The 18,896-nt window shown below is 39.6% G+C and overlaps 1 protein-coding gene and 1 long non-coding RNA gene across 2 annotated transcripts in view; one reads left to right on the top strand and one right to left on the bottom strand.

The window, feature by feature from the left end:
* The window catches only part of URI1 (URI1 prefoldin like chaperone), an 89,505-nt gene extending 76,281 nt beyond the window's left edge, over positions 1–13,224 (bottom strand). The window contains exon 1 of the mRNA XM_058280082.2: positions 13,193–13,224. The gene's annotated coding sequence lies outside the window, so the exon portion shown is untranslated. The remainder of the gene's footprint in view (positions 1–13,192) is intronic.
* LOC111760667 (uncharacterized) lies at positions 101–15,291 on the top strand. The gene is made up of 3 exons (XR_002794289.3): positions 101–273; positions 582–634; positions 12,627–15,291. It is a non-coding gene; the product is annotated as an uncharacterized lncRNA (long non-coding RNA).
* The last annotated feature ends 3,605 nt before the right edge of the window (positions 15,292–18,896 follow it).

The following is an 18,896-nucleotide window of genomic DNA, read 5'->3' as shown; positions in this document are numbered from 1 at the left end:
CCCCAGAAGAGACCACGTGGAGGGGAGGGGAGGGGAGGGGAGGGGAGGGGAGGGGAGGGGAGGGGAGGGGAGGGGAGGGGAGGGGAGGGGAGGGGCGGGCGTTGGGGCCAGAGTGACCTAGGTAGGCCAGGTCACCGACCCCGGCTTTCCCACGGTCGGCGCGCCCCTCCTTCGCAAGCTGCGTAAGTGCCCAGTGTGTACCTGGCTCTGTTCTCATCGCGCCGGCACCGAAGCCCTCACGGAGCTTACTTTCTAGTGAAGGTCGAAGCTCAGGTAGTGATCATCGACTTCCTGGGTCCCCCCAGTCAGTTAGCGCTACCTCTGGAGATTAGGAGCTTAATTCATGGACTAAGGCTGCTTCATAAGCACATTTAATTGTAGCAAATTTATCTCTTTCCTGTGCCCTCTTAATAAATTTAAATACACAATTTTATTTTGCGCGTGTATTAATTACTGTACACATTATAAATTTTCATATATATTAAGCTGTTGTACTTACATGAGTATATTACTATAAATATGCACTGCTTAAGAAATGTTTTTCCAGGGTAACTTTCTACATGTTTTTCCTCTTATTTTAGAACCTCCTGTGCCGTTTTCCTTCTCCAGCCCTTTGTAGCGGTCTCTGTCTACGGTAGGTCTCCAATTCCATCTCTACCCCAGTCCTATTCGTTCAGCCTTGTGTAGATGGCAATAGCTGGGAAATATCACCCAAGTAAAGGAAGCTGCCAGCTTCAGATCCAGCATGAGCCCACTGTCCAATAGAAGCCAGAGTTCTTATCATTTCTATGTGAAATCTCCCAAGTTTTAACATTTAGCAACTCATTTAATTTTTAAAAATAACATAAAACTATGTGCTATCCAAAAACTCTGGTCTGTGGGGTTGTGAGACGTCCGTGTTGGGGGTAGGCTGGGGCTGTGGCCAGAGGTGCTGAGAGAGTCATGCAGAGAACCAAGAGAGAAACATACACAGGGAAAGAAGTCTTCAGGGAAACCAAAAATGTGGCCCCGACTACTGATACTCGAGGAGAATAAGCTGTTCCTTACTCTTCAGCCAGAACTACTCTGAGGATAGCAGGTAGCCTGCCACCCTCTGGGTCTCTAGCAGTCCTGGTTTCTTCCAAGCAAATCTTTTTCTTCTTAAGCTCTTTTAAGTGGGTCCATGGTCTGGGGAATTTTAGGTAGTAAATATGTTACCAGAATAAAAGTTTTAAAAAACAGACAGGACTGTACAACACAAAGTGAACTCTATTGTAAATGATAAGCTATAGTTAATAGTACAATTATAAAATGTTCTTTCATGTTGTAACAAATGTACCATACTAATGTGAGGTATTAGTGATAGGGTGGTATATGGGAACACGGTATTTTATGCATGATTCTTCTGTAAGCCTACAACTTCTCTAATATTTTTTAAAAAGCTCACCATACCTAATTTCTAAGTATAATACTATACTGTGCTATAAAAGCTAGAGTAATCAAGATTTTGAATAGAAATGAGGCAGGTTAGTATAGTGAAATAGGGAAGGCAGCTGTGGCCTGGCAGAGAACATTGCCGGCAGACCACATGGCCACAAGACCCCACCCAGAAACCTCCTGAGAGATAGCCTGCTGGAAAGATCCCGCAAGACCCTGGCCACAAGATCCCATTTGGAACCCTTTCTGGGGTCAAGGGGAAGCCTCAAATGCCTTCAAATAAAAGGCCTCGCCCTTGGCCCCCTGAGAGCTAACAGGCGGGGCAGCCAATCACAGCCGAAAACAACTGGGGCTCCTCCCCAGCATTAGGAAGAGGGAGGACTAAAGTTCTCAAAAAGGTTTAACCTGGGGCCCCCTACGCGACTCATCCTGTAGCAGACCCACATCCATGTCTAGGACTGTGTACTCTTTTGTTTCTTAATAAACTCTTTACTCCCTTGCCTAACCCTGTGGCATGTCCTTAAATTCTTTTATGCGAGATAAGCCAAGAACCTACAAACCCAGAATCCAGAACCGGCCTTCCACTAACATATTTGGCAAGCCAAGCCAGGAGACAAAGAGACAAGTAATGCTCCCCTGCCCCGCAGAGTATGGTGAGTTTTTGTTAAAGCCTATCTGTGCCCTCTTTGATCTGGGCCCGAGACTCTCACCATGGGCCGTGCCCAGAGGTGTCTTTCTCACTCAGCCCCTGGGAAGCTCTGAAGTTCCTCGTAATCCTTCATGTCTAGGGCACCTGAGGCCATTTGCCTGTCAATTGCAGAACATCACCCTGTAGTTTTTCAACATGCCTCTTAATGTCTGGTTTAACTGCAAACTCAGTCCCTGGCACTGGTCTCTCTCACTGCCAACCTATCTAAGACCTCTGCAATAGGAGGTCAAAAGAAAGATTTCAAGCCAGCCCTTTTTCTAGAAAGAATAGCGCAGTTTGGTAGCTTAGATCTGAACATAGACAGGTCCGGACATCTCCCAAGACATAGCTCACCCGGGGACGCCCAGGCTCATGTTCTCTGTGATTTCCGGGACACAGGGAACCAGAGAAGCAACTCCAAATGTCCCCCAAGGTGAAGTGGCTTGGGCTCTTCAATTTGAAGGCTAAAAGTTCAGTCAGCCAGGATCTGGGACACTGGATCAGCTGACACCTTTTTTCCATTTCTCCCTAGAACAATGGGTGGCTGCTTCTCTAGCATTCCAGCAGACTCCCATTGGGGTGTTCTCAGGAATCGGAACAACCTGCCTGACAGTCTAAAAGAAAGAGGCTAATCTTTTCCTGCCACACCATGTGGCCACAGTACATCCAGGAATGGCCTCTGTATAGGACCCTGGATTCCAGTTAAACCTGGTCAAGAGAGAAGGAGAGGCCAGGCAGACCTGAGGTCTAGAGACAATGTGGTTGTGTCTCCTTAAAGAGATGAGGAAATGCACTACTAAACCAGCCAATTATAAGCTCAGGGAACTTACTCAGGGGCAGAACCTAGAAACCCAGCCAGTCTGCCTCCGAAATCTGGAGAAAGCTGGGCCCTGGGCCCCAACGTCCATTAACTCCCTTTTAGAAACAGCCTTCCCAGTTTTCAACAAGCTAGACCATGCTGCAAAGATTTAGAAAGAAAGGAGCAGCAGGCACATGGTCTGGGATAGTCTCACCTTTCAGCTGCCACAATTAAAGTCACCTTCATGTCAGGGCCATGGGAATCCAGGCTCCAAGTAAGCAGGAACCTGGCCCCAGGCTGCCTCAACACCCAGACCCACAGTGGGATTGCCCCAGGGGAGGACAGAAGGGTCCTGAAGCCATGTATAAACCATCAACTAGAAGGAGACTCAGGTGACCCCTGACATGGCAGGAAAGATTCTTAATTTCTTAATTAATATGGGAGCTGGGAAGCAGATGTAACTCAAGTGATTGAGCTCCCGCCTGGTTCAGTTCCTGGTGCCTCCTGGAGAAGACAAGCAAGACAGCGAACTTATGCAACAAGATGACACAACAAGGAGACACAAAGAAGAAACACAATAAGAATGACAAAGCAGGAAGTAGAGGTGGCTCTAGAGATTGAGTACTTCTCTCCCACATGGGAGGTCCTAGGTTCGGTCCCACTGACTCCCAAACAGACACAGAAAGAACACAGCAATGGACACAGAGAGCAGACAGTGAGCGCAAACAATGGGGGACGGGGGGGGGGGGGGGAATAAATAAATTAAATAAATCTTAAAAAAAAAAAAATTAACATGGGGACCAATTATTCAGTCCTGGCCTGTACTCCTGACCTCTCTAGCCTTAGTTGTGTCTAATAAGAAGAGTGAATGGGGAATCAAGATCAAGGGAGTTTACTAAACTTCTCCCTTGTAGAATAAGGACCCTCCTCATATGCCATTAGTTAAGATTTAAAAGTTCCTGGAAAATGGCTTCTGTCATGTTTTTCTCTATGCTAAGTGGATAAAATTCTTGCTTCTTTTCTAATCTGTGCTTAACTTTGTGTTTAACTTTTTAAATCTGTGTTTAACTTAGTCTGCTCATGACTAGGAACTCATAAATCAGATTTGGGGTTTGCCTGTTAGATATTGAAGGTAACCTAAATATGAGCCTTTGAATGTTAATACTGTACAACCAGCAAGATGGCAGCAAAGTAAGAAGTTCCTAGAGTCAGCTTGTGCTTACAGGGCAGTTAGTAATCACTCAGAGCTATCTAAAGCACCTGTTTGGGGACTCCAGGAGACAAGAAGAGCATCCTGCAACATTCATGAAAGAATGGAAGGAAGAGACTGCCCATCTGCAGAGAAGATTCATAAGTAGAGCACCCCACGCCACAGAAGCTGGTGCCCATCTTCCACTGATGGCTCAAGCCACCTTGGGAGCTATTCCATGGCTGGAATTGGAAGCTCCACTTCCCAAAAATGGGGGAGGAAGAGACAGTTGGGCTCCAACTTCAGATACTGATTAGTAAATTTGGTGGACTAAAGTATATAGACTCTAAAAGACACTAGTCATGTGCAATTTGAGGAGGAAGTCAGGAAAAAAATTCCATTTACATTAGAGACTAAAAGAATCAAATATTAGGAATAAATTTAACCAAGGATGTAAAGCACTTATATTCAGGAAACTACAATGCATGGTAAAAGAAATAAAAAAAGACCTAAATATTTGGAAGAACACTCCACGGTCACAGATTGGAAGATTAAATACCAAGATGTCAATTCTACCGAAATTGATATGCAGATTCAATGCAAGCCTGATAAAAATTCCACCAGCATTCTTTAAATAAATGGAAGACATAACTATCAAATTTATTTGGAAGGGTAAGGAGTTCTGAATAGCCAGAAACATCTTAAAAAGGAAAAATGAAGTTGGAGGACTCTCACTTCCAGACTTTAAACCATATTACCAAGCTACAGTGGTAAAAACTGCTTGGTATTGGCATAAAGATAGACACATAGACCAATGGGACCAAATTGATGGTTCAGTAACAGACCCTCAGATCCATGGTCAAGTGATTTTGATAAACCTGTCAAACTCACCCTGCTTGGGCAGAATAGTCCATTTAACAAACAATGCTGGGACAACTGGATATCCATAGCCAAAAGAAAGAGGACCCCTATCTCACACCTTATATGAAAGTTAACTCAAAATGGATCAAAACCTAAATATAAAAGCAAGAACCATAAAGCTTCTAGAAGACAATGGAGGAATACATCTTCAAGACCTGGTGGTAGGTGGTGGATTCTTAATGGAGGTAAGAGAAGGACTGAGATGGACTACTGATATTTCATGTATGTAAAGTTTTAATTAACTTTATTGTAAAAGTGTGGGAATGTATGGAGTTGATGGTTAACATATTATAGTGAGTAACAGCTGGTTTATGTGTGGGAATGTGGCTGAAAAGAGTAGTCTGGGATGTAAATGTCAATTGAACGAAAGCTAGAGAATAATTTAGAGACTGAATAACACAGTAAACCTAAAGGTGAATGAGAATTGTTTTTGATGATACAGATGCAAGAGTGTCCTTTGTAAGCTAGAGTAGATGTTTGTCACTATTTCAGGGTGGTGGGAATGTGGAGAAACATGGGGAAAAAACAACTGGAGTGATTTATGGACTGTAGTTAAAGCAATACTGTAATATTCTTGCATCTATTGCAAAGATGTACTGTGTTTATAACAGGGGAGTATGGAAAAAGTGTGCCAACTGTACGCTATGGACCATGGTTAGTGCTAATAGTCTAATGATTTTATCTGATAATCTTTAATGTTCCACCACAGTGTGGTGTGTTGATAGAGAAGTGTTGTATGGGAATTCTTCACATGTGCATGATTGTTTTTTAAGTTCGCAACTTCCATAATAAAAATATATTTTTAAAAAATAATAGTGTGGGTTGGGGGAAAATACACCAAATGTAAGATATGGACTATAGTTACTAGTAAGATTTTGATGATATTCTTTCATAATTTGTAACAAATGTCTCACAACAATGCAAGGTTTTGATGGTCAGTTGACATATGGAACTCCTGTATGATGTTATGCATGTTTGCTTTGTAAGTTCACAACTTTTACTCTATACTTACAGTTTGAGTATGTTCATGTATAAATTATATAAAAATAGTAATAATAATAATATAGTGGGTTGGGGGGAAAATACACCAAATGTAAGATACTTTGGTTAGTAGTAATATTTTGAGTAGGCCTCAAGTAAAAGGCCTCACAAGACAGCTAGTGGGCAGGGCAGCCAATCAGAACAGCAAACAGCTTGGGCTCCTCCCCCATATTAGGAAGAGGGAGGAGTAAAAAAGTCTTAAAGAGGTCTAACCTGGGACTGCATGAGACTCATCCTGTAGCACTCCCCTACCCACATGAGACTCATTCTGTAGCACTCCCCTACCCACATCTAGGACTGTGGACTCTTCTTGTTTCTTAATAAACTCTTTACTCACTTGCCTACCCTGTGGCATGTCCTTAAATTCTTTTATGGACGTTAGCCAAGAACATAGAAGCCCAGAACCCAGAGCCTTCTGCTAACATGAAAGTGGCCTGGGATTTCATTTTCTCTTCTTTTTTTAATAATTATATTTGAACTTCGAAAAATAAAATGACAAAAGGCAGCTTAACAAATTATGGAAGCATTACTTTAAAAAATTCTGTCCATGCACATTTATCTAATTTAATCCTAAAAACAAATTCAATTGTCTCTCCAGTGTTCCAAAAGATGAATAAATGAGCGCAGATTTAGGTCAACACATGACCAAGGTCTCCTGGTTAATGAAGAAAATGAAAAAAAAAGCTTGATTATATTCACGTCTCATAAAACTAAATCCCATATTCAGTTTTTGTGGGGGTTTTTGCCTTTAGCATTGATATAGTACCTTCTTTGCCTTTGCTACAAAAATATTAGTTAACATTATTATTGTTATCTTCATCTTTAAGTTACATTAGTTGTCCCTCTTGATATAGATTTGGAGTGGACACAACCATTTCAGGGTCCACAGGATGGAGGAATGGAATATGGATTAGAGTGGACTTACTGATATTCTATTCATGAACTATTGTGATTAGTAATCGAAGAAAATTTGGCACTGGTGTGGAGAAAGTGGCCATGGTGGCTGCTGGGGGTGAAGAATGGGAGGAAGAGATGAGCTGTGGAGGTGTTTTCGGGACTTGGAGTTGTTCTGGGTGATGCTGCAGGGGCAGTTACCGGACATTGTATGTCCTCCCATGGCCGACTGGGTGGAACGTGGGAGAGTGTGGGCTATGATGTGGACCATTGACCATGAGGTGCAGCGGTGCTCAGAGATGTATTCACTAAGTGCAGTGAATATCTCATGATGATGGAGGAGATTGTTGCTGTGGGAGGAGGAGTGGGGTGTGGGGGTTGGGGGGTATATGGGGACCTCATATTTTTTGAATGTAATATTAAAAAAATAAAGACAAAAAAATAAATTACATAAGTTGTATTTTCCCCATGTATCACCATATTCTTAACACCTTGTAATAGAGGAACATTCTTATATTTGTATTATTAACCAAAATCCTCATCTACCACCAAAATCACTATTATTATACAGTCCCTATATTTTCCTCGAGCTGTCTTTTAATTAACATTAACTTTCCTAGACTACCCCTTTCAGTCATATCACATTATACTCATTGTAATGTTATATAATGTTAGTTATAATGTGTCATTATAATGGGTCACCATCAAGTCTATCCATTTCCACATATTTACAATCAACCTAATTAAACATTCTACATACATTCAGTCTCAACTCCCTCTTCTCAACCCACAGTCTCTCTCCTACATTTACTCTATAGTTTAACTCCATAAGATTCATCAAATTTTGTTCATATCAGTGAGACCATATAATATTCATCCTTTTGTATCTGGCTTATTTTACTCAACATAATATCCTCAAGGTTCATCCATGTTGTCATACGCATCCAAAATTAATTTCTTCTTACAGCTGAATAGTAGTAAATTATGTATATACTACATTTTCCTTATCCATTCATAAGTTGACTGGCACTTAGGTTGTTTCCATCTTTTAGCCATAGTGAATAATGCCGTTAAGAACATAAGCATGCAAATATTTGTTTGTGTCCCTGCTTTCAGTTCTTCTGAATATACCCCTAGTAGCGTGATTGCTGGATCATACAGCAGTTCTATGTTTAGCTTCCTGAGGAAAACCCAAACTGTCTTCCACAGAAGTTGCACCAGTCTACATTTCCATCGACAATGAAGGAGTATTCCTATTTCTCCAAATCCTCTCCAGCACTTGTAATTTTCTGTTTTATTAATAATGGCCATTCTGTAAGGCATGAAATGATATCTCATTGTAGTTTTCATCTACATTTTACTAATAGCTAGTGATATTGAGCATCTTTTCATGTACTTTTTGGCCATTTGTATTTCCTCTTTGGAAAAACGTCTGTTCAAGTCTTTTACCCATTTTTTAACTGGGTTGCTTGTCTTTTTATCATGAGTTGTGTGGTCTCTTTGGAAATCAAACCCTTATTGGATATGTAGTATCTGAAAAATTTCTCCCAGTGAGTAGGCTGTCTTTTCACCATCTTAAAGTCATTTGATGATATTGCAGGAACAGATGCTGGACATTATATATCCTGCCACAACCCACTGAATGGACTGGGGGATAGTGTAAACTACAATGTAAACTATAATCAATGCAGTGCAGCAGTGCTCCAAAATGTATTCACCAAAATGCAATGAATGTGCCACAATAAGGAGAGACTTTGATGATATGGGAGGAGTGGGATGGTTGGGGTGCGGGGTATATGGGAACTTCTTATACTTTTTAATGTAACATATTTTGTGATCTATGTATCTTTAAAAAAAAAAAAAAGAAAGTCACACTAACTAAGGAGGATATGGTCTCTTCTTCCTCCTATGTCCATGTGATGCCTGCAGCTGCTGTAAATAAGAATTTCAGATTTTTATTATGTGATTATTTAAATTATGTAATTTTAAAAATATTTTGAACTGGATTTCTAACATTGATGATGAGGATCGTAAGTAGAGCAGCATTTTTTTTTAAACAAAGAGAACTAAATATTTTTTAAAAGCATTTGAAGCATAAAAGTGTTTGATTTTGAGAAGGTCCCATTTATCTTTTTTTTCTTTCATTGCTAATGATTTAGCTATAAGGTTTAAGAAACCACCGACTACAACAGTATCTTGAAGATATTTCCCTACATTTTCTTCCAGGGGTTTTATAGTTCTAGTTTTTACACTTAGGTCTTTGGTCCATTTTGAGTTAATTTTTGTATAAGGTGTGAGATAGGAGATAGGGGTCCTCTTTCTTTCTTTTAGATATGGGTACCAGTTCTCTGAGAACCATTTATTGAATAGACTTTTCTGATCCATTTGGGTGGGTTAAACAGCCTTTTCAAAAATCACTTGCTCATAGATGTGAATGTCTATTTCTGAACTCTCTGTTCAATTCTATTGGTCAATCTGTCTCTCTTTACTCAAGTGCTATGCTGTTTTTACTACTGTAGCTAAGTAATATGCTTTAATGTAGGGAAGTAAAAGGCCTCCAACTTCATTCTTTTTTAAAATATTATTGGCTATTTGGTGGCCCTTACCTTTTGAGATAAATTTGATAATTGGCTTTTTCAATTCTGCAAAAAAAAAAAAAGGCTGTTGAAAAAAAATAGTTTTAAGAAGCTGTTGGAATTTGTATTGGGGTTATGTTGAATCTATAACTCAGTTTAGGTAGAATTGGCATTTTAATGATATTTAGTCTTCCAATTCATAAATATGGAAGTCCTTCCATTAATTTAAGTTTTCTTTGGTTTCTTTTAGCAATGTTTTGTAGTTTTCTGACTACAGGTCTTTTTTGTCCTTCATTAAATTTATTCCTAAATATTTGATTCTTTTGGTTGTTATTATAAATGAAATTTTTTTTCTGACTTCCTCTTTAGTTTGCTCATTAGTAATGTATAGAAATGCTATTGATTTTAACACATTATTCTGATATCCTGTCACTTTGCTAAAGTAGCCTATTTGTCTAATAGCTTCATTATGAATTTTTTGTAATTTTCTAGGTATAGGATCGTATTATCAGTGAATAACAAATTTTACTTCTTCCTTTCTTATTATGGTGCCTTTATTTATTTTCTTGCCTTATTGCTCTAGCTAGAACTTCTAGCACAATATTGAATAACTGTGGAGACAGTGGGCATCCTTGTTTTGTTCCTGATCTCAGGGGAAAAGCTTTCAGTCTTTCACCATTGAGTATAATGTTAACTGTGGGTTTTTCATATGTGCATATATTGAGAAAGTCTCCTTCTATTCCTATCTTTCAGGGTGTTTTTATCAAGAAAAAATGTTGTATTTTGTTAAATGCCTTTTCTGCATCAATTGAGATGAATATATGGTTTTTCATCTTCAGTGTATTAATGTGGTGTATTACACTGATTGATTTTGTAGTGTTGAATCACTCTTGTATACCTGGTATAAAACCCACTTGATCATGGTGTATAATTTTTTTATGTGGTTTGAATTCAGTTAGCAAGTATTGTATTGAGGATTTTTATATCTATATTCATTAGAGAAATTGGTCTGTAATTTTCTTTTTTGTAATATCTTTATTTGGCTTTGGTGTTAAGGTGATGTTGAATTGAAAGAATGAGTTTGGTAATGCCCCTCCCACACATTCAAGTTTTTGGAAGCATTTGAGCAAGATTGGTATTAGATCTTTTTAAAGTGATTGGTAGAATTCACCTGTGAAGGAATCTGGTCCTGGGCTTTTTATTTTGGGGAAGTTTTTATGATTGCTTCAAGTTCTTTGTTGATTGCTTTATTGAGGTCTTCTATTTCTTCTAGGGTCAGTGTGGGCTTCCTGTGTTTCTAGAAATTTATGCATTTCATCAATGTTGTCTAGTTTGTGGGCATAGTTGTTCATAATATCCTCTTATGAATTTTTATTTCTCCAGGGTCAGTAGTAATGTCCCCCTTCTCATTTCTGATTTTTAGTTGCATTTTCTCTTTTTTTTCTTTGTTAGTCCTGCTGAAGGTTTGTGAATTTTGTTGATATTCTCAAAGAACAAAGTTTTGGTTCTGTTGATTCTTTCTATTTTTTTTAATTCTCCATTTCATTTATTTCTGCTTTAATCTTTTTTATTTCTTTCCTTCTGCTTGGTTTGGGTTAGTTTGCTGTTCTTTTTTTAGTTCCTCCAGATGTGCAGTTAAATCTTTTGATTTTACTTATTTTTCTGTTTTAATATGAGCATTGAGGGCTATAAATTTCCCTCTTAGCACTGCCTTCCCTGCATCCCATAGGTTCTGAAATGTTGTGTTCTCATTTTCATTCATCTTGAGATATTTGATTTCTCTTTAAGTTCTTCTTTGACCCACTGATTATTTGTGCATTTTTAATCTCCATATATTTGTGAATTACCACCTTTTCCACCTGTTTTTGATTTCCAGCTTCATTCCATTGTGATTGGAAAAAGTGCTTTGTATAATTTCAATCTTTTAAAATTTATTGAAATCTGACTTAAGACCCAACATATGGTCTGTCCTGGAGAAAGAGCCATGATTTCTGAGGAGCCTCCTGCCCTGCCCTGCTGTTGAGGGATGCAGAGGTCCACAAATGTCTCCAGTTGAGGCCTGAGTATCACCTGAGCCTGGCTTCACACTTTGGGTTGCCAGATTTAGCAAATAAAAATACAGGATATTTGGTTAAATTTTAATTTCAGATGAACAACAAATACATTTTTAGTAAAAGCTACTTCTAAGCACCCCCAAAAGTGGTCAAGCACCCACGACTTCCCTTTACTCACATATTGTCTTTTAACTTGACAGCAAAGTATAACACAACATGCAGAACAGTGCAAAGATCCCAGGTGTGCAGTGGAGTGACTTTTCATGAAGTTAATACACTGTCATAACTGACATAACATTTCTAGAACCCCGGAAACCCTACCATGGCCTCCTCTGTCACTATCCCCTATTCCTCCCCCATCTCCAGGCCTGGAAACCAGGAAATTGATTTCACCCATTTTTAAATTTGGACAACTGGACTCAGGCAGTATGTGCTCCTGTGCCTGCGCTGCTTTCGTTTGGCATCATGTTAGCTCATACATTTTCATCACAGCCAAAGACATAATTTATGAAAATGTGGGCCCCTTGTTCAAAACGTATTAAGAATATCAAGGTGGCAATACAAAGCATTACATCAAGCATGGGCCCTTCAGAGCTCAAAGCCCAGGGAGCCAGCCTGATTTCAACTGTTTGTTTGCTTGAAAGTCTCCCCTTCCTTGGGGGTAGAAGCTGTGTCAGGCACTGGGGATGGTTTCAGACACTGTGAGCTCTGCCAAAACCTCTGCAGGGCTTTTACACCAAGAACTTCACAGAGGTCCTAGGGCCTGAAGGAAGGATGGTTGTTATTAGCATTATCCCCAGGCCAAAAATGCCACAGGACTAACCCAAGGTCTCACATTCAGGCCCTCTGCCTCCAGGTCACCTGCTCCTTGCCATTTGGCCGCACCCAGGTCTGCATCATCTCCCACTACATGTCATCTTCTAGGCTCAGGATGAAGAGAAAGAAAATAAAGAATCCCTGCCCAAAAGGAACTTAAGCTCCAAAAGGAAAACAAAAACTTATGTGAAATGAAAAAATTATTAACCCAAACATTTCTTCCTTCCTTCAGGTCTTGTAGCTGCAAGCCCCAGAGACTATCTCTGTCAGTCCAAGCAAGAGGAATCCTTTACAAGTCAGGCTGGGTGAGCTGGACTGGAGGCTAGTGGAACTCTGAATAACTGAGCAGTGGGACCCAAACAGTGCACACAGTATGTTCAGCGCCCAACTGCTCTGATGAGCATCCCATCTCTCTCCATTCCTGCAACTCTTGCTCAGTCCCAGCACAAAGCCTGATTATCTGAGCTCTGGTCAGGTGCCCCACACCTGGCTGTCCCAAGGCTTGGAGAAGGAGGACCTGTTCCTCTGGTTCCTGCAGTAGCAGGGAAGGAGTTCCCCAGAAGGAAATTAAGGAGTCTCTGGAACCAAAGAATGGAAACTTGGTGGCTGAAAAATGTCTAGAATTCCCTACCATGCACATATTTGTTTATAAAGCCAGTACATAGAACCTGGAGGTACCCCCATTTTTGGAAATCATGCTGGAGAAACTAGTAGAGGTATTATAGGAAATGAGTCATAGCAAGCATGAAGACTCTAGTGTATGTGGATAAAGTCAAAGCCCTCAAGCCCGACACTTACAGATGAGGAGCTGTGACATGGTCAAGCTTCAACACACCGATGCACAGGTCAATACCCTACCCTCTCAGGGACATGGCTTCTTCTGAAGAAACACCATGTGAAACATCAGGGGCGTGGCCTATAAGAAGCCTAGAAAGGAGTGGCAAGGCCAGCTGAAAAGAATGCCCTCCTGTGACATAGGAGAGGCCTAGAATCTGGCAGACACTGTGTCACTAGGCCTCACTTGGTGTGATCTGAAAGGATCAAGCGTCTAGCCTCCATCCTACCTCAGCTCCTGTCCCAGCTGACAGGATGTTTCCTGAGAAGTTACTCTTGAAGGACCATGAACCTTGGGATAAGAGCTGCCCATTGCTCTTTGGTCTGAGGGAAAGGTCTCTAATTGCCTTTACTACACCTCTGTCTTGTGCTAGGCAGAGTGCTACTAAATGCCTAACTATATAGGGCATGTTCAAAAAGTTGTGGAAATTCTTGATTCACTTGTGTAAGCACTTCCTACTTCAATCCAGGTAGCTCACAGCCTGGTGCTTCTTTTCCATGTATCAGTTAGCTATTGCTGTGAAACAAACCACCCCCAAAGCTCAACAGCTTAAAAAAACAATATCTTCTTATTTTTCCTGAATTTGTGGGTGGGCTGGGGTCCTGCTAGATTCTGTGCTGGGCTGGAGCCACCTAGGTGGGCAGTTCTTCCATGTATCTCACATATGTATCTCATCCTCCTCCTGAGGCCCAGCAGGCTTTGCCCTTCTTTTGGAGCTAGCAGAAATGCACAAGACAGCAAGCACACAGAGCTTCTTGAAGTTCAGGCTCATAACTGCCACACTATCAGTTCAGCCTTGTTCCATTGGCCAACACATGGCCAACCCGGAGTCAGAATGAGAGCCCTGCAAAGTTATATGGTTGTGGTGGTTTGAAGCTGTATGTACTCCAGAAAAACAAACAAACAAAAAACTTTTTCTAAAGTTATCCATTCCCATGGATAGAAACCCATCTTAAGTAGGACCTGTTGATGAAACCACATCAGTTAAAGTGTGACCCACCTCAATCAAGTCTATTATTGGAGTCCTTTAAGAGAATGAAACTCAGACAGAGAGAGGATGCCACAGAAGCAAGAAGCTGAAACAGCACCTGAAAGAGAAGGAAGAGACCAAGAGACACCCACATGTACCTTGCCAAGTGACAAGCTAAAGACTAGGGATCACCAGTAGGCAGCCCCACAATGCCACAGTCAGGGAGAAGGCCTTGCTTTGATGATGCCTTGATTTGGACATTTTCCAAGTTGCAAACCCATAAGCAAATTCCCATTGTTTAAGCCAAACAATTTCATGGTGTTTGCTTAAACAGCCTAGGAAACTTAATAAAACAATGGTGAAGGGTATGGATAAAGGCAGGTAAAGAACTGGGCCTATTAATGTACTCTGCAACCTGAGGGTGAGCCGAGATGGAGAGCAGACTAGAAAGTGAGCTTGATCCAAGCTGGGGAGGCAAGGGCAAGCTGGGAAGAAAGCCGAGCCTGCAGGCAGACCCAGGCAGGCAGCAGAGGCTAAGGAAGGCAAGAAGCCACTGAGCTGGCCAGCCACAAGAGGCCTATAGCAGGCTGGGTATGAGCACGAATCTAATCATCTTCTCCTATGCCCAGAAAGGGCTGGTGATGGGGTCCCAAGCCCATAAAGAGTCATACCAGGGAAGACCTGTTCCAAAAACCAGGAGCAATTTCAGAAGTGTATGTTTTTATTGTTTTTATTTTTTTAAACACTTTTTTAAAATTAAAGTTAATACATCATCCCTGCTGGAGGTGGGGCTGGGGCTTATGCTAGAGCTGCAATCTGATCTAGATGTAGCCGGCCTCTACCTGCACTGTGATTTTCAGTCCACCCTGCTTCACCTGGTGCCAGGCACTGATCACATAGTTTTTGCCCCTTCATTCTGTAAATGTGATGTATTATATTAATTGATTTTCTTATACTGAACCACCCTTGCATACCTGGGATAAATCCCACTTGATCATGGTATATAATTCATTTAATGTGCTGTTGGACTTAGGTTGCTAATATTTTGTTGAGAATTTCTGTATTATATTCATAAACGATATTGATCTGTAATTTTCTTTTCCTGTGGTCTCTTTCTTTTTATTAGAGAAATTGTGGGTTTACAGAGCAATCATGCATTAAATTCAGGATTCCCATATACTACTATAGCATGCATTATACCTTGCATTGGTGTAGTACATTTGTTACAATTGATGAAAGCACATTTTTATAATTATACTATTAATTATAGTCCATGGTTTACCTTAGGCTTCACTGTTTGTGTTAGTGCTGTTCAGTGTTTTTTAAAAGTTTCATTCTTTAGCATATATACAACCTAATATTTCTCCTTTTAACCACATTCAAATATATATATTTCAGTGCTGTTAATTACAGTTCACAATGTTGTGCCAACATCATCACCATCCATTACCAAAACATTTCCATCATTCCAAATAGGAACTCTGTATATTTTAAGCCATAACTTCCCATTCCCTACCCCCACCTCATACCCATGTTATTAGTCAGCCAAAGGGGTGCTGATGCAAGGTACCCTTTATAAAATCTATTGGCTATTATAAAAGATACATATTTGGGGGTAGAAACTTACAATCACAAGGTCATAAAGAGGTAAGTTACTTCCCTCACTAAAGTCTGTTGCCACATGTTGGAGCAAGATGGCTACTGGTTTCTGTGAGGGTTCAGCCTTCCTTCTTCCTCTTAAGGCTCCATGGTCCAAGCTTCTTCCTATCTCAGCTGTAGGCTGGCGTAAGTCTCATCTCTCTCCCTGGGGCTCATTTCTCTCTGGGCTCACCTGCAGCTGTAGGCTATCAGGCTCATTTCTCTTCCTGGGGCCACTGCCATGTGTAATGGAGCCTTCTCTCTTTTCTCACATGTCTGCATCTCTGTGTCTACTTCTGTGTAAGAGTCTATTTTATCAGCCCAAGGGGGCTGGGACTCAATGCTGCATCACACTCTAATGATGTAGTTGAATCAAAGCCCTAATCTTAACATAATTTAATCAGACATCTCAGCTGAATCTCGTAGAGTCAAAGAGTATCACACCCAGAGAAACAGATCAGTTTACAAACATAATCAATATTTCCTTTTTCTTGTCTATGGAATTCATAATATCAAGCTGCCACACCCTGCAACCTATACTCTAGATTCTTTATCTGGCTTTGGTATGAGGATGATGTTGGCCTCAAAGAGTGATTTTGGAAGTGTTCCCTCCTCTTCAATTTTGTGGAAGAGTTTGAACTGTATTGGTGTTCATTCTTCTTGGAATGTTTGATAAAATTTCCCTATGAAATAAAAAAAATTAAAAATTTTTCAAAAATTTCCCTGTGCATCTGTCTAATTCTAGGCTTTTCCTTGAGAGGCTTTTTGTTTTTTAAATTAACAACTTTATTTATAAATTTTGCTGATGTTTAATACTGCCAGTTCAAGTATTTTAGGAAAAGAGCAATTTTAATGTATAGGTTTTTTTTTAAACTAGAGAAGTTGTGAGTTTACAAAGCAAGCAGGCATAACATACGGGATTCTCATCTATCACCCCACCACCTCCACCTTGCATTGTTGTAGAACATTTATTACAAATGATCAAAGAGCATCATTGAAATGTTACCACTAACTATAGTCCGTAGCTTACATTTAGTGTATGTTTTCCATAAACTACCCTATTATTAATGCCATGAGCATTCTCAGAGAGGTATTTTTATTACTGGTTTGTTGTGATTTTCTATTACTTTTTTGAATCAGTGGAAGTAGTTTGTGTGTTTCTAGGAATTTGTCCATTTCATCTAGGTTATTTTGTTGGCCTACAGTTCATATTATCCTCATAAACTTTTTTTTACTTCAGTGGGGTTGGTAGTAATGTCTCCCTTTTCATTTCTGATTTTAATCATTTGTGTCCTGTCTCTTTTTTGATTCATCAGTCTAGCTAGAGTTTTGTCAATTTTGTTGATCTTGCCAAAGAACCAATTTTTGGTTTTGTTGATTCTTTCTATTTTTTTTTTCTCTATTTAATCTTGCTCCTCTCTAATCTTAGTTATTTCCTTCCTTCTGCTCATTTTGGGTTTAGTTTGTGCTTCTTTTTCTAGTTCTTCAAGTTTTGAGGTCAGGTCTCCTATTTGAAATTTTTATTTTTTTTTTTAACGTAGGCCTTTAGAATTATAAATTTCCTGTTCAGCACTGCCTTTCCTGCATCTTATAATTTTGGGTACATTGTGTTTTCACTTTCATTCACCTCAAGATTTCTCTTGTGATTTCCTCTTTAATCCATTTGTTGTTTAAGAGTATGTTGTTTAATTTCCACATATTTATGAATTTTTCCATTTCTCCCTGTTATTGATTTCTAACTTCATTCCATTGTGGTTGGAGAAGATACATTGTAAGAGTTCAATATTTTTTAATTTTTTGAGACTTGTTTTGTGACATAAGATATGGTTTATCTGGAGAGTGGTCCATATGCACTTAAGAAGGTATATTTTGTTGTTGTGGAAGCAGTATTTCAATAGCCTTTCCAGATAAATTTTGGATAGTCTTCTTTGATTCTATGTAAAAACTTTACAAGTAGTAGTTTCTTAAAGGAAAGTTACAACGTAGAATCTAAAAACATGTCTCTAAGCTTTTTGTACTCTTTCATTAAAATTCACTGGCCCATCTTGTACTTTGTACCTTGCAAAATGGGTTTCTTTCTTTGCTGACAAATCTAGTAAGATCTTACTTTTTTATCCAATCTGACAACCTCACTTATTTAATTGGTGTTTTAGATAATTTGTCATTAATGCAATTATTTATATGGTTGTATTGAAATCAACTCTCTTTCTAGTTGTTTTGTAGTTGTTCCATCTGGTCTCTGTTCCATTTTTACTCTTTTTCTGTCTGCTTCTGGCTTAAGTGTGTTTTATGAATTCTATTTTTCTTCTTTATTGACTTATCATTTATACCTCTTTTTAAAATTGTGCTTAATATGGTTCCTAAGGTTTATAATATACATCTTGCACTAAGGGTCTACCCTCAAAGAAGCAGATGTGACTCAAGCAATTAAACTCCTGCCTACCTCATGGGAGGTCTGGGTTCAGTTCCTGGTGCCTCCTAAAGAAGAAAAGCAAGACAGTGAGCTGATGCAACAGGCTGGTGCAGCAAGCTGATGCAACAAGATAATACAACAAGAGACACACAGGGGAAAACACAATGAGAGACCCAACAAAGCAGGAAGTGGAGGTGGCTCAAGCGCTTAGGCACTTCCCTCCCACATGGGAGGTCCCAGGTTCAGTTCCTGGTGCCTCCTTAAAAAAAGAAGACAAGCACACAGCAAACAGATATAGCAAATGCAAACAGTGAGGGGGCAGGAAGAAATGGATAAATAAATTAAATCTTAAAAAAAAAGTCTACCATCAAATAATATTATACCACTTCACTTATAAGAATATTGGAACAGTATATTCCCAATTTCTTCCTTCCATATTTTGTAGTGTTATCATATGTAAGTATACATATACTATAAGCTCTCAATAATTGCTACAATTTTTTTTTCAGTTGTGCAAATTCTTTATATATTCCTTATCTTTTTTCTTTTGTTTTATTGGGGTGAGATTTGCATAGTACAAAATTATTAAAGTAAAAAATTCAGTGGCATTTAGTATATTCAAAATTTTGTGCAACTGCCACCTCTA

This window comes from Dasypus novemcinctus, chromosome 18 (genome assembly GCF_030445035.2).
Source record: "Dasypus novemcinctus isolate mDasNov1 chromosome 18, mDasNov1.1.hap2, whole genome shotgun sequence".
Taxonomy (NCBI): domain Eukaryota; kingdom Metazoa; phylum Chordata; class Mammalia; order Cingulata; family Dasypodidae; genus Dasypus; species Dasypus novemcinctus.
Note: the sequence above shows the minus strand (reverse complement) of the source record. Positions and strands in the feature narration are given on the sequence as shown.